Raw genomic sequence first — 14,312 nt, forward strand, 5'->3', positions numbered from 1 at the left:
TTCTCTCCAGCCCCCTTTGTTTTCTTTCTTTATTCTTCTCTCATATAAAACATCCTGATCAACATTTTCCCTCTCTTCTCTCCTCCCAGTCCCCCTCCCCTCACACACACCTCCCCTCTCTCCCGGATCCACTCCTCCATTTCCCTTCAGAGAAGAGCAAAACTCCCAGGGATATCGACCAAACATGACATAACAAGTTGCAATAGAACTGGGCCCCTCCCCTCATATTAAGGCTGGATGAGGCAACCTAGTAGGAGGAAAAGGGTCCCAAAGGCGGGCAAAAGAGTCAGAGATAGCCCTTGCTCTGACTGTTAGGAGCCCCCAAGAACTCCAAGCTCTACAACCATCACAGACATGCAGAGGATCTAGATCAGACCCCTGGAGGCTCCCTGATGGTTGGGTCAGTCTCTGTGAGCTCCTATGAGCCCTGCTTAGTTGATTCCGTGGCTGTGTTCTTGACCCTTCTGGCTCCTACAATCCTTCCTCCCCCTCTTCCACAGGATTCCCCTAGCTCTGCCTTGACGCTTGGCGGCAGGTCTCTGTATCTGCTCCCCTCAGTTGCTGGACGAATCCTCTCTGATGATGATTATGCTAGGCTCCAATCTGTAAGTATAACAGAGTATCATTAGGAATCATTTCATTGCTGTTGGTTTTTTGTTTTGTTTTGTTTGTTTGTGTGGTTTTTTTTTGTTTTGGTCATGTTTGGTTTTATCCTAGGTCTCTGAGCAATCCAGACTCTGATTCCTGGCCCTCTAGGCAGGGCTTAGGCATGGGTTCCCTCTCATGGCAGGGGGCTCAAAAGTTGGACTAGTCATTGGGTGATGCCTCCCACAATTTCTGTGCCATCTTTACCCCAGCATATCTTGCAGGCAGGACAAATTGTAGGTTGAAGGTTTTGTGGCTGGGCTGGTGTTCAAATCCCTCCACCAAAAGCCTTGCCTGGTTACAGAAGATGGGCCACTTCAGGCTCCATATCCCCCATGACTAGGAGTCTTTGCTGAGGTCACCCTCATGGATTCCTAGGAGTTTCCATTACACTAGATTTCTACCTCGACCCTGAAATGCCTTCCAATTCCAGTAATCTCAGTACTCTCTCCCTCCAGCCCCCACCAGATCCCATCTGTTCCCATCCCCACCTGTCCCTAGTCCACCTGCAAAATCTGTTCTAGTTCCCATTCCCAGAGAGATCCATGCATCCTCCTTGAGCCATCTTGTTACTTAGCCTCTCTGGGTCTGTGGATTATAGCATGATTATCCTTTACTTTATACCTAATATCCACTTATAAGTGAGCACATACCATGTTTGTCTTTCTGGTCTGGGTTACCTCACTCTGGATGATCTTTTCTAGTTTCATTCATTTGCCTGCAAATTTCATGGTGTCATTGTTTTTAACAGATGAATAAAACTCCATTGTGCAAATGTATCACATTTTCTTTATCCATCCTTTGGTTGAGAGACATCTAGGTTGTTTCCAGTTTCTGGCTACTGTGAATGAAGCTGAAATGAACATGGTTGAGCAAATATCCTTGTGGTATGATTGAGCATCCTTTGGGTATATGCCCAAGATTGCTATAGCTTGGTCTTGAGCTAGATTGAGTCCCAATTTTCTGAGAAACTGCCATATTAATTTCCAAAGTGACTGTACAGGTTTGCACTCTCACCAGCAATGAAGGAGTGTTCCCCTTGCTCCACATCCTCTCCAGCATGAGCTGTCACTTGTGGTTTTGATCTTAGCCATTCTGACAGGTGTAAGATGTAATCTCAGAGTCACTTTGATTTGTATTTGCCTGATGGCTAAGGAAGTTGAATATTTCTTCAAGTGTTTCTCAGCCATTTGAGATTCCTCTGTTGAGAATTCTGTTTAGATCTGTACCCCATTTTTAAACTGGATTATTTAGTTTGTTAATGTCTAGTTTCTTGAGTTCTTTATGTGTTTTTGGAGATCAGCCCTCTGTCAGATGTGGAGCTGGTGAAGATCTTTTCCCTTTCTATAAGCTGTTTTTTCTATTGACAGTGTCCTTTGCCTTACAGAAGCTTTTCAGTTTCATGAGGTCCCATTTATTGTCAGTTTTAGTGCCTGAACTATCAATGTTCTGTTCAGGAAGCTGTCTCCTGGGCCCATACATTCAAGGCTATTCCCCACTTTCTCTTCTATCAGGTTCAGTGTATCTGGTTTTATGTTGAGGTCTTCGGTCCACTTGGCCTTGAGTTTTGTACAGGGTGATAGATATGGATTGTGGTTCTCCTTCTTTCTTGGGGATCACTGGCCACTGGTCCATGAAGGGGGAGAGAGCAGAAGTGAATGAACAAGGTCATGTCAGGCGGCATGTGGGTCAATGGAGATAGCTCTCTGAGGATACAGTTTAAGTGTTATAGCTCCACTTTATTCTAGAAAGACAGAGGGATATAAAGGATGGGGACAGTGGCTGGGGCATCACCTAATTCACATTAAACAGTGTGTTCCTATCATCAAGCTCCTAGTACAAGTCTTAGTTACCATATGGGCAGCAGGGGGAGAGCTCTAACAGGGAACAATGCCAAAGGTCACACTAGAGATAAATCGGCCTCCAGTCTTAGGGACAACTTTCAGATTAGGTCAGGCCTCCAATAAGGACAGGTAGAGAGCAGGAAGTCTCACTGGGGAAGAAGTCATCCATGTTGTCAAGCTTGGAGAGAGCTGTCAGGCATGGTTGACTGTGACCTTTGACCAGCAGGCCCTCCCAACATGGGTCTACTTGCATTCTTCTACATACCAACATCCAGTTACACCAGCACCATTTGTTGAAGATGCCTTCTTTTTTCCACTGTATATTTCTGGTTTCTTTACCAAAACTCAGAGGTCCATGGGTGGGTGGATTTATGTCTGGGTCTTAGATGTTATTCCATTGATCAACCTATCTGTTTTTATGTCAATACCATGTCATTTTTATTACTATAGTTCTGTAGTACTGCGTGAAGTCAGGGATGGTGATTCCTCCAGAAGTTCTTTTATTGTACAGGATTGTTTTAGCTATCCTGGATTTTTGTTTGCCCATATGAAGTTGAGTATTGTTCCTTCTAGGTCTGTAAAGAATTGTTTTGGAATTTTGATGGGGACTGCATTGAATCTGTAGATTGCTTTTGGTAAGATGGCCATTTCTTACTATGTTAATCCTGCTGATCAATGAGCATGGGAGATCTTTCCGTCTTCTGATATCTTCAATTTTTTTCTTCCAAGACTTGAAGTTCTTGTCATATAGTTCTTTCACTTTCTTGGTCAGAGTTACACTAAGATGTTTTATACTACTTGTGGCTATTGTGAAGGGTGTTGTTTTCCTGATTTTTTCTCAGCCTGTTTGTCATTTGTGTATAGAAAGGTTATTGATTTTCTTGAATTAATCTTGTATCCAGCCACTTTCATAAAGATGTTTATCAGCTGTAGAAGTTCTCTGGTAAAATTTTTGGGGTCACTTATGTATACTACCATATCATCTACAAGTAGTGATACTTTGACTTCTTCCTTTCCAATTTGTATCCCTTTGATCTCCTTTTGTTGCCTTATTGCTCTAGCTAGAACTTCAAGTACTATATTGAATAGATATGAAGAAAGTGGACAGCCTTTTCTTGTTCTTAATTTTAGCAGATTTGCTTTGAGTTTCTCTCCATTTAATTTTATGTTGACTATAGGCTTGATGTAAATTGCCTGATCTCTCCAAGACTTTTATCATGAAGGGGTATTGGATTTTGTCAAAGGCTTTTTCAGCGTCTAATGGGATGATTGCATGTTTTTTTCTCTCAGTTTGTTTATGTGGTGAATTACATTGACAGATTTTCATTGAATTATCCCTGTATCTCTGAGATCAATCCTACTTGATCATGACGGATGATCTTTTTGATGTGTTCTTGGCTTCAGGTTGCCTGTACTTTATTAAATTTTTTGCATCTGTGTTCATGGGGGAAATTGGTCTGTTTATTATCTTTCTTTGTTGAATCTTTGTGGTTTTTGGATATCAGGATGACTGTGGACTCATAAAATGAATTTGGCAATGTTCTTTCTGTTTCTATTTTGTGGAATAATTTGAGGAGTATTGGTATTAGCTCTCCTTTGAAAGTCTGGTAGAATTCTGTTCTAAAATCATTTAGCCCTGGGCTTTTTGTTTGGAAGACTTTTAATGACTGTTCTATTTCATTAATGGTTATAGTTCTATTTAAATTGTTTTTCTGATCTAATTTAACTTTGGTAAGTGGTATCTATCAAGAAAATTGTCCATTTCTTTTAGATTTTTCCAATTTTGTGGAGTACAAGTTTTTGACACAATGCCTAATGATTCTTTGGATTTCTTCTGTATCTGTTGTTACATTCCCTTTTTTATGTCTCAGTTTGTTAATTTGGATATTCTCTCTCTGTCTTCTAGTTAGTTTGGATAAGGGCTTGTCTATCTTGTTGATTTTCTCAAAGAACCAACTCTTTGTTTCATTGATTCTTTGTATTGTTCTCTTTATTTCTATTTTATTGATTTCAGCCCTCAGTTTGATTATTTTCTATCATCTACTCCTCTTCGGTATGTTTGCTTCTTTGTGTTCTAGAGCTTTCAGGTGTGCTGTTAAGTTGCTAGTATGAGATCTCTCCAAATTCTTTATGAAGGCACTTAGTGCTATGAACTTTCCTGTTAGCACGGCTCTCATTGTGTCCCGTAAGTTTGAATATATTGTGCATTCATTTTCATTGAATTCTAGGAAGTCTTTAATTTCTTTATTTATTTCTGCTTTGACCCAGTAGTCATTCATAGAGAGTTGTTCAGTTTCCCTGAGTTTGTAGGTTTTCTGTTGTTTCTTTTGTTGAAATCCAGCTTTAATCCATGGTGGTCTGATAGGATACAGGGGATTATTTCAATTTTCTTGTATCTGTTGAGACTTGCTTTGTGACTGAGTATGTGGTCAGTTTTGAAGAAAGTTCAGTGAGGTGCTGAGAGGAAGGTGTATTCTTTTGAGTTTGAGTGAAATGTTCTGTAGATATCTGTTAGGTCTATTTGATTCATCATGTCTGTTAGTTCCATTATTTCTGTTTAGTTTTTGTCTGGATAATACCTGTCCATTGGTGTGAGTGGGGTGTTGAAGTCTCCAACTATTAATGTGTGAGGTTTCATGTGTGATTTAAGCTTCAGTAATGTTTCTTTTACAAATGTGAGTGTTTTTGTGTTTGGGGCATAGATGTTGAGAATTGAGACATCATCTTGGTGGATTTGTAATCTGCTAGAGCATGTGAAGGGGCCGGTCCTGCTGACCTAAAACAGCAGGGTCTCCATGATACAGGACAACAACAGGATATCCAAGAGGAGCCCCAATGAGAGCCCACTATCAGTGGTGTAGCAGAAACCCAAGGCCTCAAGCCAGATCAATGACTTGTGGTAATGAATACTTGCAGTAAAGATGAATGGACCAAAGGGTAAAATGTGTGACTCAACGGGCCATACTTCTCCTCCTCCTCCTCCTTCTTTCTCCTCCTCCTCCTCCTCCTCCTCCTCCTCCTCCTCCTCCTCCTCTTTTTCTTCTTTTTCTTCTTCATTTTGTTAGTTTGGTTTGGTTTTTGGTTTTTCTTTTAAGTTTGATTTTGATTTGGGGAGAAGGTTTCAAGGGCAAAGGGCAGATTTGAGGAGACAGGGAAATAAGTGGGGTCAGAATGCATGATGTGAAACCCACAAAGAATCAATAAAATTTTTTAAAAAGTCATCTAAGATTTCTCTATAAAGGCAGTGTCAGTCAAAGAAAATATTAAATCCAAAAAAATTCTTAACACAAAACATCCGGGAAATCTGGGACACCATGAAAAGACCAAACCTAGCAATAATGGGGATAGAAGAAGGAGAAGAACTCCAGCTCAAAGTCCTTTAATCCTAGTACTCAGGAGGCAGAAGCAGGTAGATCTCTGAATTCAAGGCCAGCCTGGTCTACAAAAGGAGTTCCAGGACAGCCAGGGCTATGTAGGGAGACTATGTTTCAAAAACAAGCAAACAAAACACACACACGAAGAGTGTGTGTCATAATTAAACCTATTATTTTGCCTGGCATGGTGATGTACACCTGTAATTCCAACATCCTCGGGAGGATGAAGCGGGAGGCGGCTTGCGCAAGTTTGATGCCAGCCTGCATCATACAGTAAGGTTTCTGTTTTGTTTTGTTTTTTGTTTTTCTAGTTTGAGTTACATAGTGAGACTCTATCTCAAAAAAGTAAAGCAGAGGGCTGGAGAGAGGGCTCAGTGGTTAAGAGCACTGGCTGCTCTCCCAGATGGTTCCCAGCATCCCTGTGGTCGTACACAAACAGACCAGGACTCCAGTTTAAAGGGATCCAATCACCTCTTCTGGTCACACAGAGTGCATGGATATACATGCAGACAAAAACTACTCACATTCATATAATTAAATAAATCTTAAAAAAAAAATAACAAACCCAAGATGGACATGGTGGTACACACCTTAAGTCACAACACTCGGGAGGCAGAGGCAGGTGGATCTCTGTGAATTTGAGGTCAGCCTGGTCCACAGAGTGAGTTCCAGGACAGCCAGCGCTACCTGTCTCAAAAAACAAACAAATAAAAATTTTTTAAAAAGCCATATCAAATAGCAATAAAAATTGCTTCATACAATTAGTATGTGCTAATAAAAACACAAAGTCTAGGGAGACAGCTCTATCAGTAAAGGGCCTGAACTGGATCCCCGGAACCCATGTAAAAATGATAGACATGGTGGCATGCACTATAAACTCAATACTTAGGGACACAGAGACAGGAGGATCCTGGGTCTTGTGTGCCAGCCAGTGTAGACTAATTGATAAGCTTCAATTCAAGTCTTCTCGTCTTCTGACCTAAATATACACACACAGACACATGCAAACACACACATTAAAAAAAATGAAGAAATACTCACCTTTTCTATTGGTGTGATAAAACAGTATGACCAAGACAACTTATAGAAGGAAGGGTTTCTACAGGGCTTACAGTTCCAGAAGGGTGGCAGCAGGCAGGCGGACGAGGCATTGGAACAGCTGCAGAGAGCTCACATACAGATCCACAAACAGGAAACAGAGAGAGAGCACATTGGGAACGGTGCTAGTCTTCTGAAACCTCAAAGTCAGCCCCCAGTGACACACCTCCTCCAACAAGGCCACGCCTCCTAATCCTTCCCAAACAATTCCACCAACTGCTGACCTAGTATTCAAACAAGAGCTTGTGGGGGCCATTCTCAGTATATCACCACACCTTCTCAGAGGTGGAGAAAGCCCAGGACGTGGCTTTCACATGAACTCACACTTTGCTAGAGCTCTGAGTGTTCAAAGAGTCTACTTTATCTGAGTCTGGCTTTCTTTTCTGCAAAATGAGTGTAATGCCCCTTACTTTCGTATCAGCACTTGATATTAGCGTGTGTACAATGAACATCAACTCTCTTTTCCGGTTCTTCTTGTTAAAGGGAAAGTCAAAGACCTAGACTTTCTTTTCTCAAAGCCACAGTTAAAGAATTTTGGTTGCTCTCCTGACTTCTTAACTTCTGTGCCCACACAGTAAGACCTGGCAGACATAGTGACTGATAAGAGGGTACTCGCCTTGGCGACTTGGTGATGGTGAGATTGGGGCCAATAGTTGAAGTCTCCCCCTCTTAAGGGGTGTGATGTACAGCTCACTATATTGCACAGAGTGGTCTCTTTTAGACTGAAATGATCCTCCTGCCTCAGCTTCCCCAGTGCCTGGGCTTTTGAGTCGATGTTACTCTGTCCCTTGGAACGCTTACATTTTTTAATTCCGTCTTCAGGCGTAGTACTGAGGCTGCAGTTCCAGCATTTGGCAGGCAGAGGCAGGAGGATCGCCCAAGTTTGAGGCCAGCTTTGTCTGCCTAGTGAGTTCCCCGCCAGACAGGGCTACATAGCAGAAAGATTGAAATTGATTAAATTCTGTCGATAGACGTTTGGATGTATTTACCTCCTCTAGCTAAGGGCGACACTAAATTCTTCTCGAAGCATAGCTCGCTTCGCTTTCATAGGAGTCACTCAAAAGCCTCTTCAAATATACCACCAAAAGGAAGCCTGAACATCCATCTCAAAGGCTTAGTCAGAAATTGAATTTTTGATACAGTTTACAGCGGCGTTATCTGCGTCCGACTAACAGGGGAACAGCGCCGCTCAGTGGGAAGAGTGGAAACTGCACCACTAAACACCAGCGGGCTCTGGGCAAATTTAATATGGTCCTAGCTTCAGGCCAGTCACCTCCTGGAAGCTTACACATAGTTCTCAGTCTCAAATGACACCATGTGAATCACAGCCTTCCCTGGCCCCGTTGCTGGAATCCAGGGAGCAGCTACTGGTGTGGTGGAGGGGCGCCGAGCTCTATAGGAGGCGATGGTAAGAGGTAGAGAAACGGTATCATCACAGGGCCTGGGAGATAGTTCAGCTGGAAGGGTCAGAGGACCTGAGTTGGATCTGCCGACCCACATGGGCGGGAGAGACCTGGTCCCAGAGGCTGTCCTCTCGACATGTGCACCATGATACTCGTGACTCCTCCACCTCACCCCGCACATGCACCATAATTAAAACAAAAACAAAAAACAGTTCTTTGTTCTGTTTTTGCTTCTCTGTGTAGCATCCCTGGCTTGTCCTCGCTTTGTCGACCAGGTTGGCCTTGAACTCACAGAGATCCGCCTGCCTCTGCCTCCTGAGTGCTGGGGGATTAAAGGCGTGTGGCACCAGGGCAGGCAAGAAAAAATGTTTTAAAAATACAAAGAGGAAGGGAAAGAACAGGAACACTCACAGTGTGAGTACACACACACACACACACACACACACACACACACACACACACACACACACATCCATGAAAGTAAAAGGTGACCAGTTGGGAAAGGTAAGGGAACAGAAGAGGCGGGGGGAGATAGGAGAGTGGGAAGGTGTGATCTAATACATTACGTTCGTGCACGAAAATGTCATGATGACACACGATTATGCACAATTAATATATAATAAAAGAAAAAAGAGTTCTTTGTTTGTAGAGAAGAAGTATTTTGGAGGAGTGCGAGGGGCCTGGTGACACACAACTGCAATCCCAGAACTTTCTGGGGAGGTGGAGGCAGGAGGATCTTAGAAGTTCAGTGTTACCCTTGGCCACAGAATCAGGTGGAGTCCAACCTGGGCTACACGAGACCCTGTCTCAACAAATATATATATATATATATATATATATATATATATATATATATATATATATATATATATATATATATAGTGTGTGTGTGTGTGTGTGTGTGTGTGTGTGTGTGTGTGTGTGTGTGTGTAAGCTATTTGGGGAAGAGAGAGTTAGGGCATCGAGGAATTGCTCAGACAACAAACTGTGAGCTACACACCTATACTGAAAATAAGGAGAAATGTTCCTTTGGGTTTTGAGCAAATGAGAGAAACACGGAGGAGAGAACAGGACAGAGCCAGCGAGACAGAAGTGAGAGAAGGCCCCGCGCTCCGCCCCTCGCCCCTCAGGAAATGCTACAGAATCGATAAAGATCCGGTGCAGACTGGCTTCTCGCAGGAGAGTAACGGCAGGAGGGAAATGTGGGCTCCTTCTGAAAGTTTCTTCCTCAGCGTGTCTGCTCACCCTCTGCTGTGAGGTGGGTGGTGACCATGATGAGCCACAGGACACTCGCCAGTCTGGCCCATGAGCCTCCATTTCTCAGCCTCCTAGGCTCTAGGTTGCGTAATGTAACGGGATGATCGTGATGATTAATCTGGAGTGTCAACTTGATGGGACTTAGAATCACCATGGAAACAACCTCTGGGGATGTGTAAAGGAAGCTTTTAGACTAGATGGAGATAGAAAGACCTACTGTAAACATGGACAGCACCATTCCATGGCCTGGGATCTTGAACTGAATAGAAAGAGCAAAGGACCTGAGCACAGCACTCACCCCCTGTGACCTGAGCACCAGCTCCATCCCTGTGACCTGAGCACCAACTCCATTCCTGTGACCTGAGTACCAGCTCCATCCCTGTGACCTGAACACCAGCTCCATCCCTGTGACCTGAGTACCAGCTCCATCCCTGTGACCTGAATACCAGCTCCATCCCTGTGACCTGAACACCAGCTCCATCCCTGTGACCTGAACACCAGCTCCATCCTCCCGTGACCTGAGCACCAGCTCCATCCCTGTGACCTGAGCACCAGCTCCGTCCCTGAGACCTGAGCACCAGCTCCATCCTCCTGTGCTTTCTGATTGGAGACAATGTAACAGACTGCCTGTAACCCCTGCTGTCTGAGTACCCTCCACAGTGGACTGTGCACATGAACTATGAACCTAAACCCTTCTTCTTTAAGTTACTTTTGCCTGATAGTCTGTCCCCAAAACAAGAAAATAATCGATACATCGACCAAAGGCTGGATCTCAGATTGCAGGCATGTGACTGTCCAAAAGCCTACGTAGAGGTGGGACTGTGAGACAGGTGTGAGGGTGATCACCCCATCTCAAGGAGTGATGAGCCAAAACTTCATTATGCCATTTGCTAAAGCAATGCACTGAATTTAGCACCGGCACCATCAGAACTTCTGCCAGGGAGAATCATCTAATCAGGGAGATTGAGCAGAGTGGTTTTCGCCTGCTTAGGATGATGCTGAACTTAATCAAAAGGCATTTATTAAGTACTTAATTGCACTCAGTGCAGTGCTGGATGCCCAGAAAGAGCATTGCGTGCACCTGGCCCCTCCTCCCTAGCAATACATAATATGGAGAAGTCGAGAGACTGGGTGGAGGGGGCAGGAAGGAAGCCAGCATTTCATGAGTTCCTCAAGTGTAGCAGTCTTACGCAAAGGAAGAGATTTCTTTTTCAGCGTTGGAGATTGAAGTCACTCTACCTCAAGCCCGTGAGGCAAGCATCTACCACTAATCTACCTGTCAGCCCTCACCCTCCTTTTAGAAATACCACTTTGTCCGTTTTAAAGATAAGGAAAAGTGCTGGATCGCAAATTCTAGCTGAGTTTGGTGATTCCAAGGCTCTTCACTCAACATTGATTTGCCCTGGAAGGAGGGCAGATTGACCAGAAAACATGTGCTCAGAATAAAAGGCTTCTTTAGAACTGCAAGACATGGCTGAGGAGATGGCTAGGCCAGGAAAAGTACTCGCCATACAAGCTGATGGCCTGAATTTGGTCGCGGGAACCCACGGCGGAAGAAGAAAAACTGTTGTGAGTTCTTCTCTGACCTCCACACACTGTGTGTCATGTGTATACCCATGCGTTCACACGTTCATGAGTGCACACACACACACTAATAACACATACAGATGATAATGAGCTATACAATGAAAGCTGGTACAGCGGCTCATGCCCATAATCCCAGTGCCTGTGTGATAGAAACAGAAACATCTGGAGTCCAAGGTCATCCTCTCAACTGCATAGCAAATTCAAGGCCAACTTGAACTTCATGAGACTCCATTTGAAAAAGAAAAGAAAAATTGAAAGAGAGAACAAAATAAAGAGAAAGATGCCATGCTGTGGCGGCATACGTCTTTAATCCCAGCACTCAGGGGGTAGAAGCAGGTGGATCTTTGAGTTTGAGGCCAGTCTGGTCTACAGAGCGAGTTCCCAGACAGCCAAGGCTGCTACACAGAGAAACCCTGTCTTGAAAAACCAAAAAAAGGAAAGAAAGAAAGAAAAAGAAAAAGGAAGAAAGAAAGAGAAAAAAAAGGAAAGATGGCAATGAGAGAGAGAGAGAAAGGGAAAGAAAGAGGAAGGAAGGGAGGGATGGAGGGAGGAAGGAGGTAGTGGCCCAGGTCTGTAATCTTAGCACTGGGGAGATGGAAGTAGGAGGATCAGGAGGTCAAGGTCATCTCTGGTTACAGAATGAATTGGAGGGCAGCCTTGGCTACACAAGACTCAGCCTCTAAAAACAAAAGAAAAAAAGTCCAACAGTGTGGTGGTATTGTGTTCCCCAAAATATTGTGCACTCTAATAAACTTATCTGGGGTCAGAAACAGAACAGCCACGATATTAAACATAGAGGTTAGGCAGTGGTAGCACACGCCTTTAATCCTAGCATTCCAGAGGCAGAAATTTGTCTGGATCTCTGTGAGTTCAAGGCCACAAGGATACAGCCAAGCATGGTGACACATGCTTTTAATCCCAGAAAGTGAGCCTTTAATCCCAGGGAGTGATGGCAGAAAGCAGAAAGGTATATAAGGCGTGAAGACCAGAAACTAGAAGCATTTGGTTGGTTAAGCTTTTGGGTTTTGAGCAGCAGTTCAGCTGAGATTCATTCTGGGTGAGAACTCAGAAGCTTCCAATCTGAGGAAACAGGATCAGCTGAGGAACTGCCGAAGTGAGGAAGCTGTGGCTTGTTCTGCTTCTCTGATCTTTCAGCATTCACCCCAATAACTGGCCTCAGGTTTGATTTTATTAATAAGAACTTTTAAGATTCCTGCTACACAACAGCTAAACTAGAACTCTGGATTTAAGTTTTCTTATTTTTAAAATGTATTTAAAAGTTTGTCTTACTTGTTATTATTCTGTGGGGTGGGGATACCATACCCATGGCATGCTTCTAGAAGGTCAGAGGACAACATTGTGGAGTAGCAGGTTCTCTCCTGTTCCCTTTACAGGGGTTTTGGGGATTGAACTCAAGGCCTCAGGTTAGGCTAGCAAAGCATGCCCCTTTATCTGCTGAGCAACTAATAGTCTAACTTTCCTTATCCTTATCAAATATAAAATATTCTTCCTTATAAAGAATAAAAGTCAAAGATGGGTGGGGGTGGTGCACACCTTTAGTCCCTGCACTAGGGAGGCAGAGGCAGGCAGATCTCTGTGAGTTCAAGGCCAGTCTGGGCTACAGAGTTCCAGGACAGCCAGGGCTACACAGAGAAACAACATCTTAAAAACAAGACAAAGCAAAAGAATAAAAAATAAAGGAGAGAGAGAGAGATTGATTCTTTGGGAGTGGAGGAATTGGTAAGTGACACATGCTCCAGTAAGTATGTAATCCTAAACTCATGGCACACACACACACACACACACACACACACACACACACACACATTCACCACACACACACACACACACACACACTCACCACACACACACACACCACACACACACACCACACACACACACACACCACACACACACACCACACACACTCACCACACACACTCACCACACACACTCACCACACACACACACACCACACACACTCACACACACACTCACCACCCACACCACACACCACACTCACACACACACCACACCCCCCACACACACCACACTCACACACACACACTCACACACACACACCACACACACCACACACACACACCACACACACCACATACACACACCACACACTCACCACCCACACCACACACCACACTCACACACACACCACACTCACACACACACCACACTCACACACACACACACTCACCACACTCACCACACACACAACACACACACAACACACACACACATCACACACACACACCACACTCACCACACACACACACCACACACACTCACCACACACACACACACACACACACACACACACACACACACACACACACGCACACACAGACGCACCACATCACAGACATGAAAGCAGAAATGGGACTACTTGGGGAAAGACCCCTCCTTCAGTGGGAGAGGACAAGAGAAGGCATGGGTGATACTATGATCAGAATATATTATACGCATGTATGAAAATGTCATAATGAAACCTATTATTACATACAATTAACAGACGCCAGTAAAAGCTTTTTTTTTTTTTAAAGAATAAAAGCCAATTAAAACTATGCAGTACATAAGGAAGAATGCTTTGAGGTCTTGGGGGTTATTTCTTTCCAGTGCCTGCAGAGAGGCCTCAGAGGGAGAGAAGGAAGCAACATGCTTCAGCTAGTTTTTCCAGGACATGTGGAGGCATTCTCTCCGATGGACAAGTCCAGTCGGCGTCAATGACACCTTTGCGCTCCAATTCTTCTTCAGCCACAGTCCTTGAGGACTCTTCCTCTTTATTTCTTCATGAGATAGTCTCACAGAACCCAGGCTCGCCTCTAACTCATTAAAAGCCTGGCCTGGAACTCATGATCCTCCGGCCTCTACCAAGTCCTAGGACTAGAGATGTGTACCACCACACCCAGTTTGATCCCATAAATATAATTAAAACTCAGGCTGCAGAGGTGGCTCAGCGCTTAAAATGCACTAACCCAGAGGACCTGGGTTTCATTCCCAGCACCCACATGGCAGCTCACAACTGTCTCTAACTTAGGTGCCAGAGGATCCAGTGACCTCTTCTGGCCTCCCTGGGCAACAGGCACGCA

Source organism: Peromyscus californicus, unplaced genomic scaffold (assembly GCF_007827085.1).
Source record: "Peromyscus californicus insignis strain IS unplaced genomic scaffold, ASM782708v3 Scaffold_23__1_contigs__length_62951481, whole genome shotgun sequence".
In the NCBI taxonomy this organism is placed as follows: domain Eukaryota; kingdom Metazoa; phylum Chordata; class Mammalia; order Rodentia; family Cricetidae; genus Peromyscus; species Peromyscus californicus.